Genomic DNA, 12,533 nt, shown 5'->3' with positions numbered 1-12,533 from the left:
GGAGAAATGGGAGATGTTAGTCAAACGGTACACATTTCCATTACACAATGAGTAATATCTAGGGATGTAATGCACACCTTCGTGGCTATGGGTAGTACCTTACTGTATTCTTGGAATTTGCAGAGAGTAAGTCTTAAGTGTTCTCATCACACACAAAGTCAACTATGTGAGGTGATGGATGTGTTCATTAACTTGATTGTAGTGATTATTTCACGATGTGTATGTGTGTTAAATAATGTTGAATAGCTTTAAAAATCATTCTGTACAACTTAGACATGAACAATTTTTATTTGTCCATCTTAGCTTGATAAAGCCGTAAATTTTTAAACTTTTAAAAACAGAATTTATTGCCAGCAGACATACATACCACTAAAAACAGTCTAAAAACTTTTTCAGATGAAAGTATAGCAGCACAGAAGGAAAGAAAAAGCACAGAAGTAGCTGGTGTGTGAATCAATGTGAATGAATATTACTCCTTGACAACATCTTCTGGACTTTATAACATACGTAGTAAAATATGAAAACAATAACACAAAGGATGAAAGAAAGTAAATGAAACAAGTGTTTCAAGGTTCTTGCATTGACTGTAAAGTCCGGATGTAATCTCAGGTCAACTACTGGTGAAAGATGAATATTGAACTCTCTGGGGCAACCACTCTAAGAATAAAAGAATGTAACTAAGTTAAAGAAAAATGATATTACAAAGTACTTCGTTTATTCAAAAAATGGTAGAGGGCTTTCCTGGTGGCGCAGTGGTTGAGAGTCCGCCTGCCGATGCAGGGGACACAGGTTCGTGCCCCGGTCTGGGAAGATCCCACATGCTGCCGAGCGGCTGGGCCCGTGAGCCATGGCCGCTGAGCCTGCGCGTGCGGAGCCTGTGCTCTGCAACAGGGGATGCCACAACAGTGAGAGGTCTGCGTACCGCAAAAAAAAAAAAAAAAAAATGGTAGAAAAGGAACAATAGAAAACAAGAAAATATACTAAATTCCAAATGTGTCAGCAATTACATAAGCATAAGGGGGCTAAACACTAAAGAAGACTTTGTCAAATTAGATAAAAAATAAAAGGTACACTTCAAGTACAAGAGCATAAAACGTTTAACATAAATTAATGGGGAAAATGCAGTGTGCACACCCCAACACGAAAAACATGGGTACAGCTATATCATTACCAAAATAGATTTTAAGGCAAAATTGTTACTGAATACAGCACACTTCATAACAGAATCAGTCCAGCAGGAAGATACAGCAAGTCTAAAATTTTATGTACCAAATAGTATAGCTTCAAAATATATAAAGCGAAAAACAGAACTAAAAGAATAATTGGAGATTTAAACACACATCTCAATAACGAAGTGAACAAGCAGGGGGAGGGTTGGATTGGGAGTTCGAGATTAGCTGATGGAAATTATTATTCTATATAGAATGAATAAACAACAAGGTCCTACTGTGTGGCACAAGGAACTATATTCAATATCCTGTGATAAACCATAACGGAAAAGAATATGAAAAAGAAAGCATATATAGGTGTAACTGAATCACTTTGCTGTGCAGCAGAAATTAACACAACGCTGTAAATCAACAGTACTTCAATTTTTAAAAAATATTTCTTCAACCTTTCTGTGCGTGCCTAAGAATGACTTTGGAAAGCACCACAAGCACTGATTTGGGGAGTTACAAATAAACTTTAGTGACCGGGTGAATTCAGAAGCATGGAATCCATGAATAGGGAAGATCAGCTGTAATTAGTATCATGTGTGTTGAGTGTAAGACGGGATCCCACAGGGTCCATGAGATGATATCGTGTAGAACAAGCGAGCCTAGGAAAGGGAATTATAAGAGACTTGAAGGATGCATCAGATTGAGGCAAGGAGGGTGGAAAGAGGGTTACAGGGCAGTGGTCAGTGAAAACAGGTGCAGAAACGCTGCAGGGAGAAAATACAGGAAGGGAGAAATTCAGCTGAAGTTTCTCAAAGACCTATCAAATCTCCTGGGTCTAGAAAGTGGGAACCTTCAAATGAGAGTGAAACAGAGCAGAACCCTATGGTCCTTGCCCCCCATGTCCTCAGCCTGCCTTTTGTCTGTGGGAAAACTTTAGTCAAAGAATAAGTCTAATCAGAGAAGTAAAAAAGTGCAGAAACAAAGGAAAACACTCCAACAAAAGTGCATAATAATCATTTAGTCTTTAAGCATAGTCAAGGACTTTATTTCCTCCTTAAGGGCTACAAAGTAATATTCTGAGCCATATCCTGTGAGCTGTCTTGTAGATACTGAAACGCCCACCAGGAGGAAGAAGTTAACTAGATGATGACCAGACTGTAGCCATGACCTAAGCTGCCACAATTCTGAGAACTGGCCTCAAAGAAATGGAAACAAAATGACCCTGGACCTGAAGACTAACTGTACTTAAAACAATCTGTGAAGCTGATCAGACCACGGACGACCAATTTCAAGATGACTGTCAGAGGTGACTGTGCTGTTTCTGCATGTAGCCCCCTCCCTCCATCTCTAAAAGCTCTTGCCCCTTGATTGTCAGGGAGGGGGGAGTCGGCCTTCGGACAGGAGTCCTCATTCCCGCCCCGCAGTTGCGGGCATCCGAGATAAAAGCAGACTTTCCTTTCCACCAACCTTGCCTCTTTATTGGCTTTCGCGCGGCGAGCAGCCTGATCCCACTTTCACGTACGAGAGGACAGAGGTGCAACAGATTCCTGCTGATTAAGAAAACGCCAGCAGCAACTCCCCACCTTCCGCTCCCCGGCCCCAAGCTCCCGGTAACCACCTTGCTAGTCTCTGCTTATAAAAGTCGGAGTGTTTTCTGTACCTCACAGACCGGAATCCTGCAGTATTTTCCTACTGGAACTGGCTTACTTCACCTAGGAAAATGTTCTCCAGCGTCCTCCATGCTGTCACAAATGGCAGGGATTTCCTTCTATTTTAAGGCTGAATAAGACTCTAGACGGACTTCCCTGGTGATCCAGTGGGGAAGACTCTGCGCTCCCAATGCAAGGGGCCCAGGTTCCATCCCTGGTCAGGGAACTAGATCCTACATGCCACAACTAAACAAAAAAAAGATCCCACATGCTGCAACGAAGACCAGAGCAGCCCAAATAAATAAATAAATGTGCTTAACCCTGTTCTCATTAAAGTTAAAAAAAACAAAAAAGATTCTATTGTATGTTTCACCCACGGTTTAAGTTTCAGTTATGCAAGATGAATTAGTTCTGGGGACCTGCCCTACATCAAAAGTACCCACAGTCATCAATACTGAATTGTACCCTGAAAATTTTCAGAGAATAGGTGTCATGTTAAATGTTCCTACTACACACACACATACACACACAGGACACAAAGAAACTTTTGTTTTTTGTTTTTGCGGTACGCGGGCCTCTCACCACTGCGGCCTCTCCCGTTGCGGAGCCCAGGCTCCGGACGCGCAGGCTCAGCGGCCATGGCTCACGGGCCCAGCCGCTCCGCAGCATGTGGGATCCTCCCGGACCGGGGCACGAACCCGCGTCCCCTGCTTCGGCAGGCGGACCCTCAACTACTGCGCCTCCAGGGAAACCCACAAAGAAACTTGTGGAGGTGCTGGCTATGTCTATTCCCTGATTGTGGTGTATGCCTGTGTCCAAACTCATCAAGTTACAAGTGTTAAATACGTGCAGCGTTTTTTTCGTATATTAATTATACCTCAAAAAAGCTGCTTGTTTCTACCCACCCCACGACTTTAAATCAATCACAATAAAGCTGTTCTTTTAAAAAAGAAAAACAAACCAAAGGACAGGAGAGTTTGAAGCCCCAGAGAAAGGAGACATCACTTACCCATCAGACCTCTAATCTCATACAAGTTTCCAGATGCCCTTTGCAGGGAACCTCAAAGATGAAGGCAACTCCACGCCCTCCCCAGCCTGTGATTGGCCCTCGGGTCCCTTCAGCTCCTATCAGATCTGTCTCTGGGCGTCCCGCCCCCTCCATTGCAGCCTATCCCCGCATAGGTCAAAACTCAGCTGCTACAGGTAATTGCTGAGTCCTTCTCTTTTAGGTGTCAATCATCCCCACCTGGGAGAGGAGAGGCAGAGATGGGTTTCTAATTAAAAACCCATCTGTTGTAAATGGAATCTTCCACTTCAGCCAAAGGTCACTGATGTGAATACCTCTCCTACCATCTGAGGGATCTTGTAGAACAATGAAAGATGAAAGGAATCAAGAGTGCGCTGAGGCCTCAGATACAGAGAACAGACTAGTGGTTGCCAAGGGGGAGGTGAGGTGGGGGAGGGAAGGACTGGGCGTTTGGGGTTAGCAGATGCAGACTATTATATATTGAATGGATAAACAACAAGGTCCTACTGTATAGCACAGGGAACTATATTCAATTTCCTGGGATAAACCATCATGGAAAAGAATATTAAAAAGAATGTATATATATGTATAACTGAATCACTTTGCTGTGCAGCAGAAACTAACATAACATTGTAAATCAACTCTACTTCAAAACAATTTTAAAAGAGAGTCTATGAGCCCTGAAAATCACGGAGGCAACCACATCTAGGGACCACTTCTTCTCCCAATGCCAGGAAAACCACCTATGAAGCCATTACATCATAAACACGGAGGCTTTTCCACTGAAGTCAGGAACGAGACAGATGATCTCATGGCCACTACTAATTAACATCATGTTGGAGGTATTAGCCAATTAAATTAGCAATTTTAACTAATTTAACTCACCCCTGTCACAAACATCATCCCAAAGCAGAAAGAAAATGCACTTGGTCTGCCCCACCTTCCACCTTAATAGGCTCTGGGGATACAGGCAGTTGACAATTGTAACTAATTTTAAATTTAAATCAGCAATTAGAGAAAGGCATGAGAATTGGAAAGGAACAGGTAAAACTATATGTGCAGATAACTTGATTACATTTCAGAAGACCCAAAAGACCCCATGGAGACCTACTACCAATATATGTGTTTATATATGTCTGGGGTGTGTGTGTGTGTGTGTGTGTGTGTGTGTGTGTGTGTGTGTGTGTGTGTGTGTGTGTGTGTGTGTGTGTGTGTGTGTGTCATTTTCCTACCTGCTCTGTCTCTGAGTCTCCCTCGATAGGGTCTATTGCTTTGGGACCCACATTGGGTCCTGGTGATACTGAAACCCTCCTTTTGCTTAGTAGGATTACATTCCAAATAGGAGATGCTCATGTAAACAAGATCATCCAATTAATTGCTCTAGATGTTTTCTGTTGGACGCAGCACCTTTGGGCTGACAGCAGTGTTAGCCCTCTGTGAGTTTGGGGAACACTCCAATCCTGTAATTTTCTAAAGTTGCTTGTTCTTCTGAATCTAAGAGGTAGGGGAGCAGATCCTTCACAAACTGGAAGCACCTGTGAGAATAAGCCTTGTAGCCCAATTCCTCTGCCCGAGGATGCTAAATGCTTTCAAATCTGTGCCATGAAGAAGAATGACAACGCACCAGCCCCAGCCAATGGGAAGGGAGGATGCACGTTGCCCAGAACCCCAGAGCCTATTAAGGTGGAAAGTGGGGCAGACCAAGTGCTTTTTCTTTCTGCCTTGGGAGATGTTTGTGACAGGAAGGAGACAGGAAGCCTCATTCCCTTCAGCGGTGAGTGGTGGTGGTGTTTTCCTCTCTCTCCTACCTCCTATTTTTCCACATCACTTTCTTACAGTTACTACACCAGATACTTGAGTTCACCAGGTCCAGTTGGGCTAAGTTCGTTCTTTTTCCAGTTCTTTGAGGTGTAAAGTTAGGTTGTTTATTTGAGACCTTTCTTTTCTCTTAAGGTAGACTTTTTCTTTTTGCTCCAATATCAGAATAACAGAATCAAGAGTGGAGGTGAAGGTTAGGTAGCGTGGCTACTTCAGAGGTGGTCGTCATCCACAGGGAGCTTGCAATTCTCCAAATTCACTGCAGTGAATTGAAGGAGATAAAACTTTGAGTCAGTGCCCAATACATGATGACTTAAGTATCCAGGAAGTTCTCGGGTGATGGAGATGAGAATTAACAGATGATGATATATAAAAGAGATAACTCAGAGAAGCAATAGGATAGGAGTAGTAGGAAGACCAAGGCGAAAGCCCCACTCCCCCTAGTGACTTCATTCTTTTCTCCTCCACATTCCACTTTTTACACACAATAGAAGGCAGCCCTGAGTCACTGTTAGCTGTGATGAACCAGGCACTGTCTTCAATGTACTTGTGGGTGTATCTCTTTGAGAATCCTCACAACCCCAAGAGCACATATTATAAGATCCCGGTACCAGAGATGAGAAAAGAGGCGCAAAGAGGCTCTGCAATTTCCCCAAAGTCACCTTGCTAATAAGTGGCATAGAGAATTAAAAACTACAACGTGGTTTTGAGTCTAAACACTGAGCCCCAATAGTGGAGGGGCTCCCAGGTCTTTCCGCAGGCCAGAGAATCTTGGAGGAAGGGAGGGGAAGAGGATATCCAGCACATGGTATGCTCCATCAGGTACGGATTACATAAATCTGTCCCCTGGGGTGGTGTTCTCACATTCCTATAACTTCATGTCTCCCCAGGTCGCGTCTCTTCTCTCTTCCAACCGGTCCTCTTTATCGCTGGCGCTGAGGCTCTCGGCCTCGGGTAAAGATGAGTGACGTGAGCTGGGATTCTGACTCTTCCCCCCCGCTCTTCCTCATCTCCTTCCCCCACTCCTTCCTCCGCTCACTCGCCTTCTTTCTTCCCATCCTCTTCCTCCTCCGCCTTCCCTTTCAAAGACGGAGTCATGCTGTACATGGTCTATTTAAGCAAGGAGAATCTCCAGAGGTTCAAGCAGCTTTTAGTGGAAGAGAGCCCCAGACCTGGCTCTCTCCAGATCAGCTGGGACCAGCTGAAGACAGCCCGGTGGGCGGAGGTGGTTCACCTCCTAATCGAGTCCTTCCCTGGACGCCTCGCTTGGGAGGTGACTCACGACATCTTCGCCAAGATGGACCAGGCAGAACTGTGTCTTCGGGTACAGATGGAGCTGAATGGTGAGTGAGAATCTGGTATACAAGATGGGGCTGGGCTTGGGTGCTACAGACCTAAGCGCTTCACTAGCCTCTCCTGTGTAGATACACTATATTTACACTTTATTTTCTTATACATCTAAATATGCACATACATAGATATATACACATATAGCAATACATACATGGATATTAAAGCGTTTATTTATTTCTGTCGACTGTGGTTTTATTTTTTAATTTGGAAATTGGCTCCCTTTTTCATTGAAGTATAGTTGATTTACACTGTTGGGTTAGTTTCAGGTGTACAGCACAGTGATTCATATATATATATATATTCTTTTTCAGATTCTTTTCCATTATAGCTTATTACAAAATATTGAGTGGAGTTCCCTGTGCTATACAGTAGGATATTGTTGTTTATTTTATTATCTTTAAATTTTTATTGGAGTATAGTTGATTTACAGTGTTGTGCCAGGAGCGGCTGGGCCCGTGAGCCATGGCCGCTGAGCCTGCGCGTCCGGAGCCTGTGCTCTGCAACGGGAGAGGCCACAACAGTGAGAGGCCCGCGTACCGCAAAAAAAAAAAAAAAAAAACAACGATAAGAAGTCACCTCACACCACTCAGAATGGCCATCCTCAAAAAAATCTACAAGAGTACATGCTGGAGAGGCCGTGGGCAAATGGGAATCCTCCTCCACCATTGGTGGGGATGTAAATGCGTGCAGTCACTATGGAGAACTCTAAGGAGGTTCCTTAAAAATGTAAACACAGAGTTACCCTATGATGTGGCAATCCACTCCTGGGCTTGGATCCGGAAAAAAATCATAATTCAAAAGGACACGTGCCGCCCTATCTTCAGGGCAGAGCTATTTACAGTAGCCAGGACGTGGAATCCACCAGGAGGTCCATCCAAAGAAAAGTGAACGTGATGCGGTACATATGTACGATGGAAAACTGCTCAGCCATAAAAAAGAACAAAATAACGCCATGGATGGATGGACCGAGAGACTGTGATACTAAGTCAAACAGGGCACAGGGAGAAACACAAATATCATAAGCTATCCCTTACAGGCGAATCCTTACATTCATAGAAATGGAGCTAATTTACAAAACAGAAGAAGACTCACAGACTTAGAAAACAAACTTATGATTATCCAAATGGGTGGGAAGGCTTGAGGAGGTTGAGATTAACATATACACGCCAATATATGTCAAGTAAGTAATCCACAAGGACCTACTGAAAAGCACAGGGAAGTCTTCTGAACATACTTTAATAACCTATATGGGATAAGAACCCTTCAAAGAATCAATATACGTCTATGGATAACTGAATCCAGTTCATGTACACCTACCACAAACACAACACTGGAAATCAACGGCACGCTGATATGAAATAAAAATTAAATAAAAAACAAACAAGGAGGAAAACACAAAAGGGGGGGCCTGTAGAAAAGCTGCTGCCTTGTGGCTGGTTTCCATAGTTACACCCTGAACACCTGGGCTGACGGGTACTTGCTCTTCACAGGGCCTGCGGGGCTGTAAAGAAGAAACACCTGCGCTCAAGAAACGTCCTCGTGTAGGTCAGCGAGAGGGAATTCAAAACCGGGACCACATTCCAGAAGCCAATTTCAAGAAGTTAGTCTTACTCACCCTGCTTACAAAATACCACATGGAAAGAGGTCCACGTCGATAAAGAGTAGAGAGATGCTAATCCAAACTAAAGCGAGGTATAACCTCACACCGGTCAGAATGGCCACCGTCGACAAGTCTACAAACAATAGATGCTGAAGAGGGTGTGGAGAAAACGATACGCTCCTACGCTATCGGTGGGGATATAAACTTGTAACAGCCACTATGGGCCCCAGTGGGGAGGGTGCCTAGACGACCAAGAAGACAATGAAATTAGAACACTCCCCACCACCATACACAAAAATAAACTCTGAAGACGCTAAAGTTCTAAACTTTAGGCCGCATACCATAAAACTCTTGAGGAAAACCTACGCAGAGCATGCTTTGACATAAATTGCAGCAAGTTCTCTTTGAATCCATATCTTAGAACAATGAAAAATGAATACAAAATAAACAAATGGGACCTAATCTAACGTAAAAGCATTGGCACAGCAAAGGAAACCAGAAACGAAAGAAAAGGACAACCCTCACAATGGGAAAACAATAGTGGAAACCAAGACACCCACAAGGAATTCACCTCCGTAACAAACAAGCAGCTCATGTAGCTCAATATCTAAAAAACAAACAACCCAGGAAAAAATGGGCATTAAAGGGCTTCCCTGGTGGCGCAGTGGTCGAGAGTCCACCTGCCGATGCAGGGGACATGGATTCGTGCCCCGGTCCGGGAGGATCCCACATGCCGCGGAGCCATGGCCGCTGAGCCTGCGCGTCCGGAGCCTGTGCTCCACAACGGGAGAAGCCACAACGGTGAGAGGCCCGCGTACTGCCAAAAAAAATGGGCAGAAAAAAAAAAGGACATTTCTGCAAAGAAGACGCACAGATGACCACAAACCACATGAAAAGGTGCTCAGCATTCCCGATTAGGAGAGAAATGCTAATCAGTGGGGAAAATGCGGTAGCACCTCACACAGGTCAGAATGGCCATCATGCAAAAATGGACAACGATAAATGCTGGAGAGGCTGTGGAGAGAGGGAACCCCCTACACGCTTGGTGGGGACGTATATCCGTGCCACCGCTACGGACAACGTTGTGGAGGTTCGTTAAAACACTAAACATACAAGTACCATGGGACACAGCCGCCCCACTCCTGGGCATGGATCTGGAGAAAAACTAACTCGTAGAAGGCAGCTGCACCCAACGATCCTGGCAGCACTGTGTACAATAGCCAAGACGAGCAAGCAACCTACGTGGAGAAGCACAGATGAATGAATAAGGAAGACGTGGTCCATACACTCCATGGCATATTCCTCAGCCATGATACAGGATGAAAGAATGCCATTTCCAGCCACGGGGAAGGAAGTAGAGATGATCCTACTAAGTCAACTAAGGGAATCTGGGAAACACAGGTCTCATATAATATCACCTATAGGTGGAGCTGAGAAATGGATACAAATGAACGTCTTTATAAAACAGAAACAGCCTCACAGACCTAGAAAACAAACAACTTATGGTTACCAAAAGGGAAAGCTGGTGGGCAGGGAGAAATCAGCCAGTTGAGATGAATATGTACACACTAGGCTTTATAAAATAATCAAAAAGGACCCACTGTAGAGCACAGGGGACCCTACTAGACACTGTGGGATAAGCTCTATGGGAAGGGAAGCCAAAAAAGGACATATAAACGTCTAGGTATAACTGAAACAAGGAGCTGGAAATCACCCACCCCCCCCAAAAAAAGCCCTCCACAGCATTATAACTCACCTACGCCCCAAGACAAAATAAAAAATAAAAGGAAGGAAAGAAAGAAAAGAAACACCGACGCTAACCGAGGCCTTGGTGACATTGGCTGGTGTCACAGGCCTGGAGCCGGACAAGTCTTGGGTCCCAAGGCTGGACTGTCGAGCGGCTGAGGGAGCTGGGAGGATGTGCAGGCAAACGGGCCCCCTTTGCCCTCGGAGTGCCCGGTCCTCTCTGCATGGGACCACACTCTCCAGATCCCCGCAGGCCCTCCTACCGTGAAACCAAGCCTCGTGTACCCAGAGGATGGTGGAGCATCTGGGCTGGAAGAGCATTCAAGAGTCCCTTGGGCTCCGCGTCTCCTGGTGCTGGGGTTCCCTCCTCCAGCCTCCTTCCTTTGGGTCGCCCCACCTACAGACGACGACACCCTCAGCAGAGAAGTGTTGCAGCACTTGGGAGACATCCGGGGGCGGGGTTAAGGCTAAGGGGTAAGAAGTCAGGAGACACAACCCTTGGGTGCTTCTTCTGGCGGATTCCACGGCAACTGACAAGCCAGGAGCAGGACTCTCCCTAAGGCTCTTGTTGCCACAGTAGCCAGAGTTGGGTATGAGGAAATGCTGCCGCCTTGTGGCAGATTCCTGTAACAACAACTTTAAAACCGGTGCTGTAATGCTTGTGGGATTTTAATTCCAGAGCAGGGATTGAACCTGGCCCTCAGCAGTGAGAGCGCAGAGTCCTAACCACTGGACTGCCAGGGAATTCCCTCAAATGCCTTTTCTATGTCTACTGAGATGTCATGTGATTTTTATCCTTCACTTTGTTAATGTAGCAAAAACAAACGAGACCTAATTAAACTTAAAAGCTTTTCCACAGAAAAGGTTACTATCAACAAAATGAAAAGACAATGTACTGAATGGGAAAAAAAATTTGCAAATGATATGACCGGTAAGGGGTTAATATCCATAATACATAAACTGTTCATACAACTAAATATTAAAAAGCCAATTGAAAATGGGCAGAAGAACTGAATGGAAAATTTTCCATAGACAACATACAGATGGCCAACAGACACGTGAAAAGTTGGTCAACACTGCTAATCTTCAGAGAAATGCAAATTCAAAACATATTAAGGTATCACCTCACACCTGTCAGAATGGCCATCATCAAAATGTCTACAAATAACAAATGTTGGAGAAGATGTGGCAAAAAGGGGACCCTTGTACACTGTTTTTCAAATATAAATTGGTGCAGCCACTATGCAACACTTTATGGAGGTTCGTCAAAAACTATAATGTAATCCAGAAATTCCTGTCCTGGGTGTATATCCAAAAAAATGAAAACACCAATTTGAAAAGATTCATGAACCCCAATGTTCATGGCAGCATTATTTACAATAGCCAAGATATGGAAGCAACCTGAGTGTCCATCAACAGATGAATGGATAAAGATGTGGTCTGTATAGGCACAATGGAGTACTACTCAGCCATAAAAATGAAATTCCACCATTGCGACAATGTGGATGGAGCTAGAGATTATTATCCTTCATGAAATAAGTCAGACAGAGAAAGGCAAACACTGTATGTTATCAGATATGTAAATCTATAAAATAAACCAAATGAATGTATATAACAAAACAGGAAGAGACTCACATATAGAAAGAACAAACTCGTGGTTACCAGTGGGTAGAGTTTCCCCCCTCTTTTTTCTTGGCGGGAAGTACAAGATAGGGAGGGATGTGTGATTAAGAGATACAACATATTACGTATAAAACAGAAAAACAAGGATATATTGTATAGCGCAGGGAATTATAGCCATTAACCTGTAATAACTTTTAATGGAGTATAAACTCTAAAAATAGTGAATCACTATGCTGTACAAATGAAACTAATACAATATTGTAAATCAACTATACTTCAATAAGAATACTTAATATAGGAAATACAATGTTCTGTTTATAGGAAATGATTTCTGTTTATGATTCATTAACTGTTCCATAATTTTCTGCTCTACATTTGTACCCTACATGTAACGAGCAGAAAGGTTCATAGCTTTGGCTATGTGCAGACAAGAATTTTCTATCACACAGGGAGATCAGCTCGCTGCTTTGTGACCAACCTAGAGGGGTGGGATAGGGAGGGTGGGAGGGAGGGAGATGCAAGAGGGAAGAGATATGGGAACATGTGTATATGTATAA

This window comes from Leucopleurus acutus (genome assembly GCF_964270905.1).
Source record: "Leucopleurus acutus genome assembly, chromosome: 20".
NCBI lineage: Eukaryota > Metazoa > Chordata > Mammalia > Artiodactyla > Delphinidae > Leucopleurus > Leucopleurus acutus.
This window is presented reverse-complemented; position numbering follows the sequence as displayed.